The following is a 24147-nucleotide window of genomic DNA, read 5'->3' as shown; positions in this document are numbered from 1 at the left end:
GAATAAATTCCACTTGATTGTGGTGTATGATTTTTTTTAATGTATTGTTGAATTTGGTTTGCTAATATTTTGTTGAGGATATTTGCATCTATGTTCATCAAGTATATTGATCTTTAATTTTCTTTTCTTGTAGTAGCTTTGTCTTGTTTTTTGGTTTTAGGGTAATGCTAGCCTTATAGAATCAGTCTGGGAGCATTACTTCATCTTCATTTTGGGGGACAAGTTTGAGAATGATAGGTATTAAATGTTTTTTAAATGTTTGGTCAAATACAACTGTGAGGCCATCTGGTTCTGGACTCCTGTTTTTTGGGAGTTTTTTGACTACTGGTTCAATTTCGCTAGTAGTAATCAGTGTATTGAGATTTTCTATTTCTTCTTGATTCAGTCTTTTAAAAAATTTTTTATTGTATATTGGAGTATAGTCGATTAACAATGTTGTGTTAGTTTCAGGGGTACAGCAAAGTGATTCAGTTATGCATATACATATATCCATTCTTTTTCAAATTATTTTCTCATTTAGGTTATTATAGGATTCAGTCTTGATTGTATGTTTCTAGGAATTTGTCCATTTCTTCTAGGTTGTCCAGTTTATTGGGCAGTCGTTCCTAGTAACCTCTTATAATCCTTTGTATTTCTTTGATGTCAGCTGTAACTTCTTTTTCATTTCTGTTTTTGTCTATTTGGGCCCTCTCTTTTTTTTTTTCTTGATGAGTCTGGCTAAAGATTTGTCAATTTTGTTTATCTTTTGAAAGACCCAGTCCTTTTTTTTTTAAATTGAAGTATAGTTGATTTACAATGTTGTGCCAATCTCTGCTGTATAGCAAAATGACTCAGTTATACACATATATACGTTCTTTTTTTATATTCATTTCCATTATAGTTTATCACAGGATACTGAAAATAGTTCTCTGTGCAATACATTAGGACCTTGTTGTTTATTCATTCTAAATGTAATTATTTGCATCCACCACCCCCAAACTCCTAGTCAATTCCTCTCCCTCCCCCTGCCCCCTTGGGAACCAAAAGTCTGCTCTCTACTTTTATGAGTCTGTTTCTGTTTTGTAGATAGGTTCATTTGTGTCATATTTTAGATTCCACATATAAGAGATATCATATGGTATTTGTTGACAGACCCAGTTCTTGGTTTCATTGATCTTTTCTGTTGTCTTAGTCTGTATTCCATTTATTTCCACTCTGATCTTATCATTTCCTTCCTTTTGCTAATTTGGGGCTTTGTTTGTTCTTCTTTTTCTAGTTTCTTTACGTGTAAGTTTAGATTGTTTATTTGTGATTTTTCTTGTTTCTTGAGGTAGGCCTGTATCACTAAAAACTTCCTTCTTAGAACTGCTTTTGCTGTGTTCCATATATTTTGGTATGTTTTGTTTCCATTTTCACTTGTCTCATGGTATTTTTTGATTTCCTCTTTGATTTCTTTGTTGACCCATTGATTATTCAGTAGCATGTTGTTTAGTGTCCATGCATTTGTGTTTTTTCCAGTTTTCTTCTTGTAGTTGATTTCTAGTTTCATACCATTGTGGTTTGGAAAGATGCTTGATATGATTTCAATCTTCTTAAATTTACTGAGGCTTGTTTTGCAGTCTAACACATGCTCTATCCTGGATAATGTTCCATGTGCACTTGAAAAGAATGTGTATTCTGCTGCTTGGGATGGGATGTTCTATCTATCAATATTAAGACTATCTGGTCTGATGTATTCTTTAAGGCCAGTGTTTCCTTATTGATTTTCTGTCTGGCTGATCTATCCTGTGGTATAAGTGGCATATAGAAGTCCCCTACAATTATTGTGTTACTGTCAATTTTTCTTTATATGTCTGTTAACGTTTGCTTTATATATTTAGGTGCTCCTATTTTGCGTGCATAAATATTTAGAAGTGCTATGTCCTCTTGTTGGATTGATCCCCTTATTATTATATAATGGCCTTCTTTGTCTCGTTACAGCCTTTGTTTTAAAGTCTGTTTTGTCTGCTATAAGTATTGCTACCCTAGCTTTCTTTTTGTTTCCATTTTCATGTAATACCTTTCCCCATCTATTCACTTTCAGTCTGCTGAGAGGTGGTATACAATATCCAGCTCCCTTGACCTTAGCTGGAAGAAATCTGAGGCATGTAATTTTATACAATTTTCCAGTATTTTCTTGTAGAATTAAACTCCAGTTACCCACAGTGTTAACTTACCTGATACACGCCGTTTATTGACTGTTTTCCCTTCTGTAATGTTTTTCCCTTTTCCTATACAGGTGTTTCTTGCACTTTAAAAATAAACTACTATGACATGAATCTTTATATCAGAATCTGCAGAAATTTCTGCAGGAAACTGAACTAAGAAGAATGGGAAGCATATGGAATTGAGATGAAGAAAGCAGAACATAGGGTAATAAATAGAGGGAAAGAGCTAGTAGGAGAAGTTGGATGGGAAAAGGGAACTGGATGAATGGGAAATAAATAAGGTGGAGAAACTACTGAGATCTTAGGGACAAAGAGAAAATTGTTAACATATCCTGAAAATAAAACCATTGGAGAGCTTCTTACACAAACCACATCTGTTTACTACACATAAATCAGGTCTGTGATTTAACTATACCACCCCTATGTTGGTTGGGGGTCAGAAGACATACTAATCAGTTGCAACCTTTAAAGGCCTCCAGTCCATCTTGAAGCAAAACTTAATGGTTCAGGAGACCTTTTATAAGAAAAGTTTAATTTCACAAACGTATCAGTTACATAATCCTCTTGGGTCTGACTTCTTTTTCCCGTCTTTCCATTTGCCTATCCAGAGTTAAGAAGGTTTTTTTTTTTTTTTTGTCACTTTGTAGTCCATTTTTCCCTTTTGGATTTTGAAAAAGTCAAACTGAGAGCCACGTTTGTTATTCTCAGTACTTGTAATAGGACTTGGCATTTTCCAAAGTGGAATAAAAATTTAGGCTGAATATGCTGATAGGAAATTTCTTGTTGTATTTCTTTATTAAATGGCTCAGGAAATAATTAGTGAACATTTAAAGCATAATTAAGTTAGTGAATAAACCTTTAGTTTCATACAATAACCTCTCCTGCCAGAGGGCTCTCCTGGGGATGTATCTGAGTTTCTTGTAGCTTCCACTCCTCAAACAATGAACCCCTAACTGTTTCCTCACCTGGCACTATTTCTTCTGATTTGTTTGTTCTCTTATTTCCTTACTGGTTTGGAATTGCCTCCTGTAGAAGGAATTGTGTCATTGTAGTAACGTATTAAAGAGATACCACGTATCTAGAATATTTCAGAAGACATTTCATTGTCACCAGTGCCAATAAACTTTTGCATCTTCTTGAGAAACAATGGTGCTGTTTATCCAACAATGACTTTTCAAAGAACCTTTGTAGATACTTTTCCTCTGTTTATTTTTTGGAAGCTGACCTGAGCAGGTTGAAACATTTCTATTGTTTTGATAACAATAATATGTAGAAGAATGACAGGCTTTAGGAAGAGTGTTTTGTTACTGCTCGGAACCATAGAACAACCTTACCCTCAGATTACTGTTGTTTACAATCATGGATTAACAAAAGGAACACAAACCTAACTATTCGTGAAATAAACAATAGCCAACATTCTCTTAGCTAATGACATCATTTAAGCTGCTAGGGTACAACCTATTTTAAAATTGGATTAAAATAGTGGGCATTGAATAGAGACTAAGTTATAGCTTTGGTCCAAATCTTATGATAATTTTCTTAACCTTGTGGTATCAGTGACTTCTCTAGCAGGTGCAGCTGAAAATTTAATATCAACAGACTGGGGCATTATTTTCACCTTCATGATATTTTTACCAGCTATACTCATGTGTACTTCATATTTTTTTATTTTTATTTTTTATTATAGACAAGGTGCTGTATAAAATACATATTTTAGCTCATCATTTCTTTTTATTTTATTTAAAAAATTTATTTCAATTTTATTGAGATATAATTGACATATAGCACTGTATAAGTTTAAGATGTGCAATATAATGACTTGTCTTACACATATTTCAAAATGATTACCACAATAAGTTGGTAGTTCATCATTTCTTAAGTCAAATGCATTTAAAAAAAGATTTTGAAAATCTTTTTTTTAAATTCAATTTTTATTTTGTACTGGGTATAGTTGATTTACAATGTTGTGTTAGTTTCAGGTATACAGTAAAGTTATTCAGTTATACATATATATATCCATTCTTTTTCAGATTCTTTTCCCATATAGGTTATTACAGAATACTGAGTAGAGTTCCCTGTGCTATACAGTAGGTCTTATTATCTACTTTATATGTAGTAGTGTGTATATGTTAATCCCAAACTCCTAATTTATCTCTCCCTCCCACCTTTCCTCTTTGGTAACCATAAGTGTGTTTTCGAAGTCTGAGTCTGTTTCTGTTTTGTAATAAGTTCATTTGTATCATCTTTTTACACTCCACATATAGGCATGTCATATTCACTGCCATAAATAGCTTTGTTTTCTAATTCATATTAAAATGGATGCATAAATATGAAAAGATAATTTGGTTTCTGAATCACCTAAATTCATTTCATAAGCCATACTTGAGGAATATTGTAGGAGAAATGCTTTCAGTGATTCTCTTTTTAAGCTATGAAGCAAAGCTTATGGAATTGGTGATCATGGTGACCATCTATGTCTAAATCCCTCTAAAGAACAGATTTTCTTCATATCAGATATCATCTGACCACAATGGAATGAGAGTAGAAATCAGTAACAAAAGAAAAACTGGAAAATTTACAAAGATGTGGAAATTAAATAACACTCTTGGATAGACAGTGGGTTGAAGAGGAAATAAAAGGGAGAATAGAAAATATTTTGAGATGAATGAAAGCAAAACCATAACATACCAAAAGCTATGGGATGCAGCAAACTTGGATGGACCTGGAGATTATCATACTAAGTGAAGTAAGTCAGACAGAGAAAGACAAATGCCATATGATAACACTTATATGCAGAATCTAAAAAAATGATACAAATGAACTTATTTACAAAACAGAAACACTCACAGACTTAGAGAATGAATTTATGGTTACCAGGGGGAAGGGTGGGTGGGAGAGATATACTGGGAGCTTGGGATTGATGCTATATTTAAAATAGATAACCAACAAGGACCTACTGTATAACTCAACTTGGCTCAATATTCTGTAACAACCTAAATGGGAAAAGAATTTGAAAAGACTGGATACTTCTATGGGTATAACTAAATCACTTTGCTATACACCTGTATTTGAAAAGAATGGGAAAAGAATTTGAAAAAGACTGGATACTTCTATGGGTATAACTAAATCACTTTGCTATACACCTGTAACTAACACATCATTGTTAATCAACTATACTCCAATATACAATAAAAATAAAAATAAAAAAACCAAACTTATTGGAAATAGCAAAAGCCATACTAAGAGGGAAGTTCATAGCAATAGATGCCTACATTAAAAAAGGAAAAAAATCTCAACCTAACATTATACCTTAAGCAACTAGAAAAGGAAGAATAAACTAAGTCCAAAGTTAGCAGAAGGAAGGAAATCATAAATATTAGAGCAGAAAAAATGAAATAGAGAATAGTAAGAAATCAACAGAACTGATAGTTTTTTTAAGAAAGGTAAACAAAATTGACAAACCATTAGCTAGACTAAGAAAAAAGGAGAGAAGACTCAAATAATAAAATCAGAAAAAAGAGGAGACATTACCACTGATATTGCAGAAATACAAAGATCATAAGATACTACTATGAACAATTTTATGCCAATAAATTAGATAACCTAGAAGATATAAGTTCCTAGAAAGATACAACCTACCAAGACTGAATCATGAAGAAATAGAAAATCTAAAAAGACCTATAACTAGTAAGGAGATTGAATCAGTAATCAAAAACTTCCCCACAAAGTAAAGCCCAGGACTAGACGGCTTCATGGGTAAATTATACCAAACATTTAAGAATTAATACCAGTTCTTCTTAAACTCTTCCAAAAATTCGAAGAGAGAGAATGCTCTCAAGTCCATTCTATGAGCCTAGCACTACCTGGATACTAAGTCAGATAAAGACACTACGTAAAAGAAAACTACAAGCCAATATCCCTAATGAATGTAGTTGTAAAAATCCTCAACAAAATACTAGCAAACTGGATTCAACTGCACATTAAAAAGATCATATATTAATACCATAACCAAGTGGGATTGATCCTTGGGATGCAAGGATGGTTCAACATAATCAAATCAATTACTATGATATACCAACTTAACAGAATGAAGGATAAAAACTAAATGATCATTTCAGTAGATGGGAAGATCATCTTAACTTCACTAATCATCAGGGAAATGCAAATCAAAACCATAATGAGGTATCATCTCATAATTGTGACGACTGATATATTGAAACAAACAAACAACAGAAGATACAAAGTTCTGGTGTGGATGTGGAGAAATTGGAAGCCTTATATACTGTTGTTGGGATTGTAAAATGGTACAGACACAGTGGAAAAAAGTATGACGTTTTCTCAAAAAAAAACCTAAATAGAAATGCCATATGATCCAGCAATCCCACATCTGGGTATATATTCGAAAGAACTGAAATCAGGATCTTGAAAAGATATCTTCAATCTCATGTTCATTGCAGCATTATTTATAATAGCCAAGTTGTGGTAACAACTGAAACATCTATTGACAAATGAATGAATAAAGAAAATGTGGTACATACATTTAATGGCATATTACTCAGCCCTAAAAAAGAAGAAAATGTTGCCATATATGACAACATGGGTGAACCTGGAGGATATTATGGTAAGTAAAATTAGCCAGCCATAGAAGGACACATACTGCATGAATCCATTTGCACGAGGTATCTAAACAGTGAAACCCATAGAAGCAGAGAGTAGAGAGATGTTGGCAGTGGCAAGGGGAGGGGGATCTGGGGAGCTGTTCAATGTATATAAACATTCAGTTTATATACATTGTGCAGTTGTGCAAAATGAGTAAGTTCTAGGAATCTTCTGTATAACATAGTGCCTATATTTAACAATACTGTACTGTGCACTTAAAATTTGCTAAGAGAATAGATCTCATAAGTGTTCTTACCACAGTAAAATAAAAATAAATAAAATTATCAGTGATTTAAAAAAAAAGAATAGATTTTCTTGAACAGAGAGCTGAACAGTGCTTTTACTGGCACCCAGTCTAAGCCTAACCCTGTACTCTTGACTTCAGTGTCAGAAAGCGACTTCTGTCCAGCTCCATAGCTCCTGTCACAGATAATGTGACACACAATTAAAGAGAAGGGGTAGGAAGAGCAGGATTCATCCTTCCATTCATCCGACAGACTTTTATTGAGAATCCACTCCATTTTAGACACTAAGAATACGAAATCAATGAAACATTGTCTCTGTCACTGATGGGGTGTACAATTCAACAGGGGGAAGCAGACACATAAATGAGTGTAATACAATTTTATGGAATCTAAAAGTGAAAGTAGGAATCAGTACTCGGTGGAGCCAAGGGGAGAGAGGGGACGGTTCTACCTGGGAAAGAGAGGTGGGGAAAGTTTTCAGAGAGGTAGTGACACTTGAGTTTAGAACTGAAAGATGAGAAGTCATTTTCGGGAAGGCTTGGAGGGGAAATTTCAGAGTCAAGGCTAGCAAGTGTGAAAAAAGCCTGGAGTCTTTGGTGCAACTTTTCATTTCCCTAAGGGCTGAACTACTGGATACCAAGTGTCAGGGGAGTGGAGTGAGACAGGAGGCTGGAGACACAGGAGGAGCTACCCTAAGAGGACCCTTATAGATTATGCTGAGGGATATGGAATTTTCTGTAGACAAAATCCATTGCAGAATTTGAAGCAAGGGGGTATTAGAATCAGATGTACATTTTAGAAATATTTCCTGTATGGAAGAAATCTATTTGGAGTCAGTGTGTAAACATGTTGGATGTGGTTTGCCACACATATGATCTTCCTGTTGAAGCTTACGCTTCCTGTTATGCTGTATAGTCACATTTGACAATTTCTCAGCCTTTATTTGTTTAATGGGTTTCAGTGTAGAGTTGATTGTTTTTGGAGATCTAAATGATAGAATTGTGGTGGGTTCTAAGGAGTTCCACACAGATGGTTGACGAATGCAAGGACTGATTCCTGTGAGCCACATTCCTCTAGAGATGGATGACAACCTAAAGGAAAAACGCCTGTTAGTGTTGAATGGTAGCAAGGAGAATAAATCTGGATAACTCTGTCAAGGCATTGAGTGTGATGAAAATGGTTCCTTTTTACCTAGTCTCTCCTGGTATTTCTATTCTGGGGCCCAGGGTTACAGGGGATAATAAGCTCCTTCCCTGTTTAGACTATCCAGAGCTTGTCTACACTCATGGCTTTTCTGGTGAAATAGGAGAATGCCAAGAGTGATGTGAACTGATACGGGGTGAAGGGGGGCAGATTTCCTTCCTAGTTATTTTAGTAATTGTTTGCTCTTTGGTATTTTCTTAAAATTATGCCCTGAATGTCTAGAAGTATATGCCTTTCCTCTCATCTCTTACACATAGGTTGTTTATGGATTGACTAAATGTGGTTTTATTTTTTCCCATAAATATTAGACTCACATTCTAGTGCCTGGTTTGATAAATACTCCTGGGTAACAAAGGCAAACACACAAATCCAAGCCAGGTTGCAGAGGAAAGTGAAATAAAACAAAACACAACATGCAAAGAAATTAAATAAAAATTGGGTTAATCAGTAAAGTTATATCTCAAGCAGTATTTGGAAGGGCAAGATTCATTCTTATAAAGTTAAAATCTTCCTTTTTTTTTGTTAGGCTCATTTAAATATTTAAATGACAAAGCTAATAGTAGTGTATATATTCTTCTTATAAAAAATTTTAACATAGATAAATCACAATCTCCTCCCTTATAACATTGCTCAAAATTCAGCCCCCTTTTCAAAAATAACCACAAGTAACAATCTGGTGTGTGTCATTTTTATAGTTTTCATTGTCTCCAAAAACCAAACCATATCAGATCAATTCAAACCAACTCAAACACCAACCAACCAGTTAATAAATAAACAAAAAAACCAATTCCAGTTTTCACACCTTTCTCTTACCTCTCAGTTCAGTCCTCCAGAGTCATGTAGGAGAAACAGGGTTTAACTACCAGTTTCAATTAAAAGAGGTTTGGGGACACATTTTCTATGTGTAATTTGATGAAGGAAGCATGGACACCCTGGTGGTGTTTAACATCTGAGAGCTGGAACAGAGGACACATGCCATCATTTTGGTGTTTTTCTGTATCGTTCTTAATTCTAGGTGCACAAAGGCTAAAAGATTCTGCGATCGTTGGTATCATAATGGCATGTTGTCTTTTCTTTGATTCAGATCTGTCCATGTGATTCCTCTTCAATAAATATGTTTCTGAGTTCCTACTACATCTGAGGCATGACTCTCATCCTTGAGGAGCTTATAGCTGGGAATGGGTCCCCCTAGCACTTTTTAGATAAGTTTTATTGAGATATAATTCACGTACCATACAGTTCATCCTTTTCAAAGTGACAGTTCAGTGGTTTTCAGTATGTTCACAGAGCTGGGCAGCAATCGCCACAATCAATTTTAGAATATTTTCATCATTAAAGAGAAACTCTATTCATTAGCAGTCACTTCCCATCTCTCCTCAACTTCCCGGCCCTATGAAACCACCCATATACTTGCAGTCTCAGTGGATTTGTTTATTCTAAACATGTCATATAAATAAAACCATACAATATGTAGTGCTCTGTGCCTGGTTTCTTTCCCTTAGCATAATGTTTCAAGGTTCATTCATCCTGTAGCATCAGTACTTCATTCCTTTTACTGCCAAATATTCCATTGTATGGATATACCATATTTTATTTATCCATTCATCAACTGATAGACATTTGGGCTGCTTCCACATTTTGGCTATTATGAATAATGCTGCTATGAGCATTCTTATAAAATATTTTGGTAGACATATGTTTTCATTTTTCTTCAGTGTATACCTAGGAGTAGAATTGCTGGGTCATATGGTAACTATATTTAATCTTTTGAGAAACTGCCAGACTGCAGTGCTTCTCAAACCTTAATATGCAGAAACTCACTTAGGGATCTTACTAAAATGAAGATCTGATTCCATATGTTTGGGGTGGGGCTCAAGAATCTGCAGTCCAACAAGCTCCCTGTTCCGGAGTTTATACTTGGTGTATCAAAGACCTGGTGTGTGCATATTTTATGGTTGAATTAGATTTTTTTTTCATCAAAGCATTTTATTCCTGCATGTCTACTTGTATATTCTTTAAGTATACATAATTAATAATTTCTAGTTACTCAAAAGTCCGTTTATTTATAAAGTCATTATTTTCGTGTTATGTCTTATAACTTGTATCTTTAAAATGGCCACTAAAATCCTATTTGCTAAATACAATGGTTATGAAGCAAAAAAGAAGAGCATATCCCCAAATGACTGTCAAATGAATGTTCCAATAGAGATCCTTAAAATTGGCTCTTTTAATGATCAAACTCTCCCTACTCTGCCTTCCTCCTCTCAGCCTTTTTATTTATGCACTTTTCTCATCCTGCATACATCCAGCTAGATTGTCAGCTCCTTGGGGCCAGGGCCAGTGTCTTACTCATTTTTGCCAACTTCCACTCCCTCCATCATCTGTAACCTAGTTCCCTACATCTTATTTCCCACAGAGTAGAGCTGATTTCAAAAGATTCTATTCGTGGAATACCTGGAAAGTTTGTCAGCCTTGTTCCTAATTCTAGTTATACATATCCTCTTAAACTCTGAACCTTCTAATCTCCATTAAAAGTATTATTTTAAAAAGCTCGTATTCTTTCAGTGAAAAGGAACATATAACCTTTTCACTTCTGCAGAGAGTTTCATAAAATCTCAACTCACCTACAACATATAAATAATTTTTAAAATACCCTAATTCATTTAACACCGTTTCATGTAGCCCTTCATCCCTTCTTCACAATCAAAATATTAATTTTATACTTGTACTTTCTAAATGTATATATTCTAACCTTGTTACAAATATAATTTAAAGCAGATATATTATAAATGTAGTATCTGCTCCTGGAATACAAACCTTGAAGAAACACGCAAAGGATCAAGTACTTGCAACATATCCAAATAAACAAGAGGAGAGCATTCCACAGGCAAAATAATGAACAGAGAGCTACACCAAGTGTCCGTAAGGACAGACATGCAAGAGAAATCAATGCCTCTCCACGACTGATCAAGGAAGAAAAGTTTCCTAATGGTGTTTGGTGTTTGCTCCAGGAATCAGTAGAAAGACCCAATGACAAGAAATGACTGAAATCTGATTTAATGGAAAAGGTGATTATCAAGTTTTAGAACTGAAAGAGACCTCAGATATTTACAAGTTCAAGCCCCTACTTTAACTATAACAAAACAAATGTCCAAGCTTTTTATTGGTTGACTTAGACTTTAAGAATTATTACCAGTTCTTCAGAATGAGGAATAAAATTTAGATAGGGTCAAAGAAAATACAAATGAATTTCTGGTCTCCTGCACATTCTCAAAGAAAACTAAATAATTCTGGGTGGCTGGTGCCCTTCCTTGCACGCTGCGTTCAGGGTGAGAGAGGTGGTGATTTATGGGTCCCTGGGTTCAACACGGGCCCCAGTCTAGGGTCTATGACTGTGGCACCTTGTGTAACCAGTGGACTGGCCTATGGGATTTCAGAATCAGTAAAGAAGAGGCAGTCTGGAACTGGGTTATTGAGTCAAAATTGGGAGCAATATGAAAAGTATGAGTCAGGATGGAGAGTCAATATCTACCTTGGCCAAGAGCAGGAGAAAGGAAGGCAAGATCTGGAGGACTTTCATGAGCCCAAACCTGCAGGGAGTGACTTTCTTTTATATTTTCCATGACCTCAAAATGGGACAAGCCCTGAGATCTTGAAGTCCAGGAACTGACAGAGAATATGTTTTCTTATTGTTCTTTGTGCCTCTTCTAGATAAAGAGGAAATAGAACATTTCATATTCTCCCCAGAGAATACTGTCCTTAGCACCAAAGACAGGTAGCTTACAATACTGGGTAAGAACAGAGTCAAAATGTCTTGAGTTTGAATCTAGACCACTTCCTATTCATGGGTCACTGAACAAGTTATTTACCTCTTGGAATCTGTTTCCTCATCTGCAAAATGAGGGAAATAATAGTACTAACCCCATGGAGTTGAGATGAGGATTCAAGAAAGTGTTACATATAAAGTCCTTAACATAATTCTTGGAACTTTGTAAATAGTAGCATTAATTATAATCACCAGTCATTGAGTAGGGGGGCTTAACAACTCATGATTTCTATTTACAGTTGCCTGTGTTCACTTAACAGCCTCTGTTCATAATGCCAGGCACCACTCTAGGCACGGTGGGTATAATTATAAACACAAGAAATTACTTGTCTAAAATTGCTCTCAGTTTCGCGGTGGAAATAGAAACACATACAATAAGTTTTAATGTGATATAATTAGTCGTATTCTAAGGTATGAACTAAGAGTGTGGGGCACTGCAGTACTTTCTTTTCTGCTAAATTTTTGGGCTGGGCAAAGGGAGTGTATAAAGTGGGAACTTGCTTCTATGCAAAAAATCTATAGGTTTCAGACTTCTTTGGACAGAAATGTAATTGAGTTAAAGAATACCTCTTTCTAAAGAAGATGTGATACATATATACAATGGAATATTACTCAGCCATAAAAAGAATGAAATAATGCCATTTGCAGCAATATGGATGGACCTAGAGATTATCATACTAAGTGAAGTGAGTCAGACATAGGAAGACAAATATCATATATCACTTATATGTGGAATCTTGAAAAAGGAACTTATTTATAAAACAGAAAGGAACTTATTTATAAAACAGACTCACAGACAGAAAAGAAATTTGTGGTTACCAATGGGGAAAGGGGGGTTGGGGAGGATAGATTAGGTGTTTGGGATTAGTAGATACAAAGTACTATGTATAAAGTAGATGAACAACAAGGTCCTACTGTACAGCACAAGGAATTACGTTCAATACCTTGTAATAACCTATAATGGAAAAGAATATGAAAAAGAATATATATAACTGAGACTATATGTGTGTGTGTATATATATATATATATATATATATATACACACACACACATATATATATATATAATTGAATCACTTTGCTGTACACCAGAAACTAACATTGTAAATCAACTATACTTCAATAAAAATTTTTTTTTTCAATTCAGAAGGGGAGGGGAAAAGTCCTGGAATAGATTCAAAACCATATGGAAACAAGAGTTAATGTACTGAAGGAACATTATTATAAAGAAATAATAATGGAAATGTTATAAATGAAAGAGACTCCTCAACAATTGATCTTCATTTTCCATAGTTTCTATCAATTTTTGTCCATATATATCAAGTACTTCATTTCATCTTTATGAGTTTTAAGTGAATTAATTCATGTAAAAGAGTTGATAAATAATACTTGGTTCTTAACAAACACTCAATAAATATTTTATTATTACTACTAGTAGATGTAATATAATTTTAACCCCTGCATCTTTCTTGAAAATCTCTACTCATTTGGCTTCCTTAATAGCAAATCCTCCTGTACCTCCTTCAACCCCTGTGATCAGTTCTTTTCCAGTTTCCTTTAGGAATCCCACCCTGTGCTCATGAATGTTGTTTGTTCCTAGGGGTCTGTCTTCGGCCTGCCTCTCTTATCACTGTAAGTACTACATACAACTTTCTCCTGTCACTTTAATCATAAGCTGTACTCTGATGAAATAAAAATCTGTAACTTTAGCCCTGATTTTCCTTCAAGCTTTCTCCTCATACATCTCCAGCTGCCTTCCTCAAACTGTTACCTGGATATTTGAACCAACATATTATTGGCTCAAAATTTTAACCCTTGTCTACATCCACACCCTTGCTGTAGCTGATTTGTGGATAAACGTATCTTCTCCACACCCTTTGACTTTGGACTTGGCCATGTGCCCTGCCTTCCTTTGGCCACTGGCATGTGGGTGGAAGTGATAAAGCCAGTTCTGAGCTCAAGCCTTAAGAGGCTTGGTGTGTTTCTACCTGCACTTTTCCATCTCTGCTATCTTCATGAAAAAAATCCCTTAGCTAGCCTGTCAGTCCAAGGAGGATGGATGAAACCTGGAGTAGAGCCTCCCCATCCAACCCAAGACAGGTGGTGGAAAGTGGACCCTTCCATCGAAGTATAAAGCAAAGTTGCTCTGCTGAATGCAGCCTGGATTAGCCAAACCTCAGTCAATCACAAGAAATACGAGAGATAATAAGTAATTACTTTTTTAAACTAGTGAGTTTGTGGTTGTTTTGCATAAATAGCCAGTCAATAGAAATAATGTTCTACAGCCATCTCAAATTCAGTCTGAAATTAAGCTCCTTTTCCACCATCTACCATAAACCTGTTCTTTTGTCCTATATTTCCTTTGTTGATTGGTGGCCTCATCACTCATTTTTATCACTCAGTAAGACATCAGGATATCATTCTTGACTCTAACCTTTTCCTTACCCTCTACATTCCCTAAGTCTCCAAATTCTGTCAATTTCATTTTCTAACATTCTAATACCTGTTTTTTTCATCTGCATCCTCAATGTTGCTGCCTTTCATTGGCCTAAAACTTTTTCTACTGGGCTATTGCAGTGGAGCCCTAGTGGGTCTCCCTGCCTCTGTTCTCACTGGCCTCTGATCCTCCACCTGGTACCCAGAGCGATATATTGAATTAGTCATGCCACCATGCTGTTTCAAATCTTTCAGTAGTCGTCATCACTGCCAAGAGAAGTCCATGTTCCTTAGCATGACTCCAGACTTCTTCATCTGGTTTTCATCTGCCTACCCAAGTTCATTTCACACTTCTTTCCCTTTATACTTTTCATCCATTAGTTTAAAACTATGTTAATTCCTCCAAACATATCATGGGCCTTCCTACCCGTGTGCCTTTATAAATTATATGGTCTTTGGAATGTTCTTCCATCCTTTCTCCATAAATAAACCCACCTTCATCCTTTAAAATACATCTTAGGCATTAGCTCATCTTGGAAGCCTTGCTGGCTGCCTCAGACAGAGTCAATCATTTCTTCTATTACTTGGAGGTGTTTATGTTACTAAACTTATCACTCTGAGTTATGATATATTTGTCTGTCTCTTCTACAAAACTCTTGAGTACCGAGTGGGCATGGACGGTACCCATAATTTCTGGTTCTTAGCACAGAGCTTGATGTATAACAGAGAGTCAATATGTGTTTTCTTGGATGAATAATGTTGTGGAAATGATGTAATTTTATTTGCAGTGTCCTAGTAGAGATGGGAAAGTCTGATAGGCTGGTACAGGCAGCCGTCAACGACAACCAGAGCCAGGAAGCTACCTGCCCTGTACTAAGAATGTGGTGTGCAGTCATATGGTCCTGTATCCTGAGCAGCCTTTTGGAAGTGGGGGACAGGGTATGAGGGGATTCAGAGAGAAGGCAGGAGGCTGGATGGTGATGGATGTGATCTCTTAAGGTTATTCCTCAATCATGAGTGTGATTGGATTCTTTGGGTGTTCATAGCCAAAGGGGGGCTGAGTTCTGTCTGCTCTACAACAAGGGACCTTACTGAGATGTTACTCCCAGATGGAAGAGCAGAAGAGTTGATTCTCTATGAGGAAACTGGCCAAATGGGAGACAGGAGATGGGGAAAGGAGGCGATCAGATAACATTCCTCTCCCTTCTGCCTTCGTGGATGGTACTTGGGGACAGTTTTCTATGCAGCTTGTTTGGAGATGTTAGGAGAGCTGAGTGACCAGCTGTATCTCTTTGTGGCTCGTGAAGCAGTAGCTGGCGTGGTAATGTATCACCTTCTATTTACATCCCCTCTGTCTCTGTTTCCCTTACTGTTCAGTGATTGCGTCTCTTAATAAAGTGTCAACACTTAAGCCTTGTCTCAGGCTTGTTTTGTAGGTCATTGAAGGCTTTTGCTAGGTTGCTGATAAATAGAATAATTGTGGGCAAGTAGAAATCGACTTTGAAAAAGGTCATAAACAGGAAGTAGGCCTTGGAAAGGTCTCAGGATTACACGTCCTTCGTACAGCTCAACAGAGAAGGGATTAGTTCCTTTGATGTAATGTCAGCGATAACACAGTTGAGAGCTACACTGACCTCACCTCTGGACAGAGAAGGAAGTGACCCATGCATTTCCATTCCCATGGTGCCTCATTCCTTCCTTAAACAAGGCAAGAAGAAATCTGCTTTGTCTAGTCTTTGTTTTGGCCTTCCTCGTCTTACCACGGGGGGTGCAAAATGCTTTGAAAATGAAAAAGTATTTTCTGATTATGAAGAAAAATATGTGTACTTGTCAAGAACTTGGAAAATTCAGAAATTTGTCAAGAAGTGAACAAAAAGCTCCTGTGGTTCCCTAACCTGTAAACAACCAGTTAAAGTTTTGTACGTTTCTTTCTTAATTTTCAGAAATGTGTGCATGCTTATATGTATGTACAGGCTCACATGCGTAATTGCCCTTCTCCTGGAAATCTCTCTCCACTCTCCACTCCCTGAAAGTCTCTTCAGCCCTTAAGATAAACTCACTTGGAAGCTCTTTTCATGAAGGCTTCTTTGATTTTCCATATCAGAGATTCTAAGACGTGTTATATTTTGCCTGATATTATAGTTATTTTTGTTTATAGGTACATATTTTCCCAACTAGACTTTAAGCTTCAAGATTAGAGGACAGAGTCCATATCTGATTCATCTTTGAAATCCCACATACCTGACAAGTGTTGAATTAATAGTTGATAAATGAACAAATAATGCATATAATTATATATATATATAATATATATATAATTCAGCCGATTTTTATGTTTCAACACTTTCATCACAGTATTATTTCCTATACATGATTACCATTTTACTGTATGCTTTTCTCATTTATGAATTATTTCATATGAATATGTCTCATTTCACCAATTAGATTGTAAAGTTTTCAAAGGCAAGGACCTTTGCTTGTATTTCTTTGGTGTTCCTCATAGCATTTATCACACTGTTGAATATAGAGCAGGTATCCAGCAAAGCTTTGTTGAGTTTTTCCAATGATAGAGTCCAGCCGTCAGATGTGACATGTTTTTTAGCCCCTAATGGGCCAAAAGAAAATCAACTCTAGGGTTGGAAAATGATTGGAATCTGTATCTGTGATGTTCCATGGCAAAAGGGGCTTGTCCATGCATGTCTGAGAATGGTTATAGCTTATTCCTGGCGATCAGTCCCTCTCATTGAGAAAAAGGACCAAATGTGTTATAGACACTTAATAACTCCAGAGAAGTCAGCTTTTGAGAAAATGTAGTTCCCACTGTTTAAAGTTAGAACATTGCAATATAAAACTATTGTTCATTGATTTCATAAGATTGAAATTCGCTTATGTGAGAGAAAATACTTAACAAATTCAAAAGTTGGAGAACAGAATTATCAATTACACTGACTTTATCCAAAATGAGATATGGCCCGGGAATGTAATTTCTGGAGTTGGTACCACTCCCCATTCACCTGAGTGGCATGAGCATTTTTTAGGATATTCCCATGAGAGTTTTGAATTAACCCAGTTCCAATCACTGCTTGTCCACTTGCTTCACGTGTAACCTTAGACAAGTCACTAAATCTCTTTAAGCCTCAGTTTTCTTCTCTTTGATGGGGATAGCAAAGCTACCTACTTTATAAGATTATTAGAAGATTAAGACTAAGATTAAGGTAGTCCATGGAAAAGATTTAGCAAAATACCAGCCTATCACCACTGTTCAATAAAGATTAGCATTTATTACGTTTATTACTTTTTTCTCAGACTGTTAAAAAGAAGAAAGAAATTAGCATTCATTAGTATTAAATTGAGCGAATTTCCTTATCAAAGTCAGTATGCATTTCTTTTTCCTTCTTTCCCCCGTTTGTCCTGCTTATGCTTTACAATAGCAGAGCGATGACAGCCACTTTCACCGGGATTCTTACTGTTGAAGAGGCTGCTGTCCCCTCCTTGACACAAATCCTCCTTAAGTGTGGCAAATATTAATTACTGACATCAGAAATAGAAGGGCTGTGAAGTAAGTAGAAGTGTGTGTGAGGGCAGTCAGCAAGACAGCTCTTCTTAGAAAATATGTGCAAGTGACAGGCATCATAGCATCATTAATCGTTCTAATATGGGACAGGCTCACATCTTCTGAGCATAAGACTACTTGTCTTAAAACTGGCAAAGCAACTTGATGAAATGATACTGTATAAGTGGGAAAGTTAAATTTCATTAATAACTATTAAAATAATAACGAGCAATGCAACACACCCCAACTCATTTTCTATGAGAAAAAAAGAAATTGAGAACACATTACATAATAATGAACTAATTTTTAAGTCTGCGTGCACTTCTAGTTAATAACAACAAAGTAGACAAGCTAAGAAGTGTAGTATCATAAAGACGAGAGAAGGCATACTGACTTCGATAAGAGAGAACCCTCAATTTAATACTAATGAATGCTGACTTCTTTCTTTTTTTGACAGTTTGAGAAACTCTTGTCTCTATGCTGCAGTGAAGCTCATTGATTTTGTCTTAATAGGCTTTGGAAAAAAAATTGTAAAAATCTTTTGCCTTGTGGAGAAGACAATGCAGATGACTATTAGGATTTTTTTTTTTTTAAACCTCCTTGATTCATGTCCTTTTAAAAAAGAGATACGTGATAGCTCTTGCTTCCCACTCCCTTAACTAATAATTGGCTGACCCTACTTTTCTTCTCTTTAATGTGGTTACCTCTGCAGAGCATTCCAGAATTTGTTTGATTGGAAAGATCCTTTCACCCAGGGGATTTAATTAAAGAAAGAACCATGCTCACAGTCAGAGATGCAGAAGCAGGTGATTCGTAATATAGCCTCAGTGTAACTAAGACTGCCCACTCGCTGTAGGACTTGGGATCTTTCTTACCCCTGCCTGAGAGCAGATGCAGATAAGTCAAGCTGATGATCCACTATTAGGCTTGTACGTGAGGCCGGATGGGTGGCCTCATCTCTTGATGTGTTTCCCAGGAAACAAGTCACGTGCCTGGGGAGAGATGTGTGTGACTTCTCTGAATGAAGAGATGCTTTCAGGAGGACCTTCAAGATGGCGGAGGGGTAAGACGTGGAGATCACCTCCCTCCCCACAAATACATCAAAAATACATCTACATGTGGAACAGCTCCTACAGAACACCTACTGAACACTGGCAGAAGACCTCAGACCTCCCAAAAGGCAAGAAACTCCCTACGTACCTGGGTAGGGCAAAAAAAAAAAAACAGAGACAAAAGAATACGGACGGGACCTGCACCTCTGAGAGGGAGCTGTGAAGGAGGAAAAGTTTCCACACACTAGGAAGCCTCTTCACTGGTGGAGAAGGGGGTGGGGTGGAAGGGGGGAAGCTTCAGAGCCATAGAGGAGAACGCAGCAATGGGTGCAGAGGGCAAAGCGGAGAGATTCCCGCACAGAGGATTGGTGCCCACCAGCACTCACCAGCCTGAGAGGCTTGTCTGCTCACTCGCCGGGGCAGGTGGAGGCTGGGAGCTGAGGCTCGGGCTTTGGAGGTCAGACCCCAGGGAGAGGACTGGGGTTGGCTGCGTGAACATAGCCTGAAGGGGGCTAGTGTGCCACAGCTAGCTGGGAGGGAGTCCAGGAGAAAGTCTGGACCTGCCTAAGAGGCAAGAGACCATTGTTTCAAGGTGCGTGAAGAGAGGGGAATCAGAACACCGCCTAAATGAGCTTCAGAGATGGGTGCAAGCCGTGGCTATTGGCACGGACACCAGAGATGGGCATGAAATGCTAAGGCTGCTGCAGCCACCAAGAAGCCTGTGCAAGCACAGGTCACTATCCACACCTCCCCTCCAGGGAGCTTGTGCAACTTGCTACTGCCAGGATCCTGTGATCCAGGACAACTTCCCCAGGAGAACACACGGCACGCCTCAGGCTGTTGCAACGTCATGATGACCTCTGCCGCCGCAGGCTTGCCCCACATTCCATACCTCTCCCTCCCCCCAGCCTGAGTGAGCAGGAGCCCCCTAATCAGCCGCTCCTTTAACCCACTCCAGTCTGGGCGAAGAACAGATGCCAGAGGGCGACCTATAAGCAGAGGCGGGGCCAAATCCAAAGCTGAACCCCAGGAGCTGTGCAAACAAAGAAGAGAAAGGGAAATTTCTCCATGCAGCCTCAGGAGCAGTGGGTTAAGTCCCCACAATCAACTTGAGGTACCCTGCATCTGTGGAATACCTGAGTAGACAATGAATCATCCCGAAATTGAGGTGGTGAACTTTCAGAGCAACTGTACACTTGGGGTTTGCTGTATGTGACTGACGAGTTTTTGATTTTCAAGTTTACCTTAGTATAGTTTTTAGCACTTCTTATCACTGGTGGATTTGTCTATTGGTTTGGTTACTCTCTTCTGTTTTTTTTTAAATTACATTTAAAATTTTTTATTTTACAATTTTTTTATTTTTTACTTTAATAACTATTTCTTTCTTTCTTTCTTTCTTTTCTCCCTTTTTTTCTGAGCCGTGTGGCTGACAGGGTCTTGGTGCTTTAGTTGGGTGTCAGGCCTGAGCCCCTGAGGTGGGAGAGCAGAGTTCAGGACATTGGACCACCAGAGACCTCCCGGCCCCATGTAATATCAATCAGCAAGAGCTCTCCCAGAGATCTCCATCTCAACGCTAAGACCCAGCTCCACTCAACAACCAGCAAGCTCCAGTGCTTCACACCCCATGCCAAACAACAAGCAGGGCAGGAACACAACCCCACCCATTAGCAGAGAGGCTGCCTAAAATCATAATAAGTTCACAGACACCCCAAACACACCACCGGATGTGGTCCTGCCCACCAGAAAGACAAGATCCAGCCTCATTCACCAGAACACAGGCACCAGTCCCCTCCACCAGGAAGCCTACCCAACCCACTGAACCAACCTTACCCACTGGGGACAGACACCAAAAACAATGGGAACTACAAACCTGCAGCCTGTGAAAAGGAGACCCCAAACACAGTAAGTTAAGCAAAATGAGAAGACAGAGAAATATGCAACAGATGAAGGTGCAAGGTAAAAACCCACCAGACCAAACAAATAAAGAGGAAATAGGCAGTCTATCTGAAAAAGAATTCAGAGTAATGATAGTAAACAATGATCCAAAATCTTGTAAATAGAATGGAGAAAATACAAGAAACGTTTAACAAGGACCTAGAAGAACCAAAGAGCAAACAAACAATGATGAACAACACAATAAATGAAATTAAAAATTCTCTAGAAGGAATCAGTAGCAGAATAACTGAAGCAGACAAATGGATAAGTGACCTGGAAGATAAGATAGTGAAAATAACTACCACAGAGCAGAATAAAGAAAAAAGAATGAAGAGAATTGAGGACAGTCTCAGTGATCTCTGGGACAACAATAAACACACCAACATTCAAATTATAGAGGTCCCAGAAGAAGAAGAGAAAAAGGGACTGAGAAAATATTTGAAGAGATTATAGTTGAAAACTTCCCTGATATGGGAAAGGAAATAGTCAATCAAGTCCAGGAAGCACAGAGAGTCCCATAAGGGATAAATCCAAGGAGAAACACACCAAGACATATATTAATCAAACTATCAAAAATTAAATACAAAGAAAAAATATTAAAAGCAGCAAGGGAAAAGCAACAAATAACATACAAGGGAATGCCCATAAGGTTAACAGCTGATCTTTAAGCAGAAACTCTGCAAGCCAGAAGGGAGTGGCAGGACATACTTAAAGTGATGAAAGGGAAAAACCTACAACCAAGATTACAGCAAGGATCTCATTCAGATTTGATGGAGAAATTAAAACTTTTACAGACAAGCAAAAGCTAAGAGAATTCAGCACCACCAAACCAGCTTTACAACAAATGCTAAAGGAACTTCTCTAGGCAGGAAACACACGAGAAGGAAAAGACCTACAATAACAAACCCAAAACAATTAAGAAAATGGTAACAGTAACATACATACCGATAATTACCTTAAATGTAAATGGAATAAATGCTCCAACCAAAAGACATAGACTGGCTGAATGGATACAAAAACAAGACCTGTATATATGCTGTCAACAAGAGACCCACTTCAGACATAGGGACACATACAGACTGAAAGTGAGGGGATGGAAAAAGATATTCCATGCAAATGGAAATCAAAAGCAAGCTGGAGTAGCAATTCTCGTATCAGATAAAATAGACTTTATTTTTATTTTTCTAATACTTACAACTTTTTATTTTGCAATGATTGTAGATTAACAGGAAGTTGCAAAAATAGTTCACCCAGTTTCCCCCAGTGGTAAGATCTTACACATAACTATAGTACCAACATACTGACAATGATACAATACTGCTAACTAGACTATAGACCTTATTCGGTTTCACCAAATTTTACATGCATTCATTTCTGGGTGTGTGTAGGTCTGTTTAGTTTTAGCACAGGTATAGATTCATGTAATCAATACCACAATCAAGATACAGAACTGTTCCATTAGCACAAAGGAATTCCTTGTGTTATCCGTTTATAGTCACCCATATCCCATACCCCCTCCAGTCCCTATCCCTGTCAGCCATTAATCTGTTCTTCACTTCTATAATTTTGTCATTTCAAGAATGTTATACAAATGCAGTCATACAGTATGTGACCTTTTAAGACTGGCTTTTTTTCATTCATCATTATACCCTTGAGGTCCATCCAAGTTGTGTGTATCAACAGTCTGTTCCTTTTCATTGCAGAGTAGTATTGCATGGTGTGGATGGTTGGTTAAACCACACACACAACTGCAGATCATCTGGGTTGTTTCCAGTTTGGGGCTATTACAAATGAAACTGCTAAGCATGTCTGTATAGAAGTTTCTGTGCCAAAATAGGTTTCATTTCTTTGGGATAAATGTCCAGGACAACAATTGCTGGGTAATATAGTACATGTATGTTTAACTTTATTAGAAATTTCCAAACATTTTTTTTCAGAGTGGCTTACCATTTTACATTCTGTTCAGTAATGTATGAGAGATCCACTTTTTATGCTCAACAGCACCTGGTATTATCACTTTTTTCTTTAGCCATTCTGATAAGTATGTAGTCATAATTCACTGTGGTTTTAATTTGCATTCCTTGATGACTAATGAAGTTCAACATCTTTTCATGTGCTTGCTTGCCATCAATATACCCTCTTTAGTGCTATGTCAAAAACGACTTTAAAATAAAGACTGTTACAAGAGACAAAGAAGGACACTACATAATGATCAAGGGATCAATCCAAGAAGAAGATAAAACAATTGTAAATATTTATGCACCCAACATAGCACCTCAATACATAAGGCAAATGTTAACAGCCTTAAAAGCGGAAATCGACAGTAACACAATGACAGTAGGGGACTTTAACACCCCACTTTCACCAATGGACAGATCAACCAAAATGAAAATAATAAGGAAACACCAACTTTAAATGACACATTAAACAAGATGAACTTAATTGATATTTATAGGACATTCCATCCAAAGCCAACAGAATACACTTTCCTCTCAAGTGCTCATGGAACATTCCCCTGGATAGATCATATCTTGGGTCACAAAGCAAGCCTTGGTAAATTTAAGAAAATTGAAATCATATCAAGTATCTTTTCCAACCACAACGCTATAAGACTAGATATCAATTACAGGAAAAAAACTGTAAAAATTACAAACACATGGAGGCTAAACTATACACTACTAAATAACCAAGAGATCACTGAGGAAATCAAAGATGAAATCAAAAAATACCTAGAGGGGCTTCCCTGGTGGCGCAGTGGTTGAGAATCTGCCTGCCAATGCAGGGGACACGGGTTCGAGCCCTGGTCTGGGAAGATCCCACATGCCACGGAGCAACTAGGCCCGTGAGCCACAACTACTGAGCCCGCGCGTCTGGAGCTTGTGCTCCTCAACAAGAGAGGCCACGACAGTGAGAGGCCCGCGCACCGCGATGAAGAGTGGCCCCCACTTGCCACAACTTGAGAAAGCCCACGCACAGAAACGAAGACCCAACACAGCCAAAAATAAATAAATAAATAAATAAATAATTTAAAAAAAAAAAGCTTTAAAAAAAA

At 37.3% G+C, this 24147-nt stretch overlaps 1 long non-coding RNA gene across 2 annotated transcripts in view; it reads right to left on the bottom strand.

Annotated features, from left to right (window-relative positions):
• Nucleotides 1–669: 669 nt before the first annotated feature.
• LOC309629138 overlaps nt 670–24147 on the bottom strand; it is a 29432-nt gene continuing 5954 nt past the window's right edge. Inside the window, exons 2-3 of one of the 2 annotated variants that reach the window (XR_014244882.1) lie at nt 5330–23824; nt 670–5248 (exon numbers count right to left, since the gene is read on the bottom strand). This is a non-coding gene — a long non-coding RNA (uncharacterized lncRNA). Of the gene's footprint in view, nt 5249–5329; nt 24143–24147 lie in introns of those variants that run through there. The other variant, XR_014244883.1, reaches the window with a different exon arrangement.

The sequence above is a fragment of the Balaenoptera borealis genome (assembly GCF_965194805.1).
Source record: "Balaenoptera borealis genome assembly, chromosome: 5".
In the NCBI taxonomy this organism is placed as follows: domain Eukaryota; kingdom Metazoa; phylum Chordata; class Mammalia; order Artiodactyla; family Balaenopteridae; genus Balaenoptera; species Balaenoptera borealis.
The sequence above is the reverse complement of the archived record's forward strand: the minus strand, read 5'-3'. Positions and strand labels throughout refer to the sequence as shown.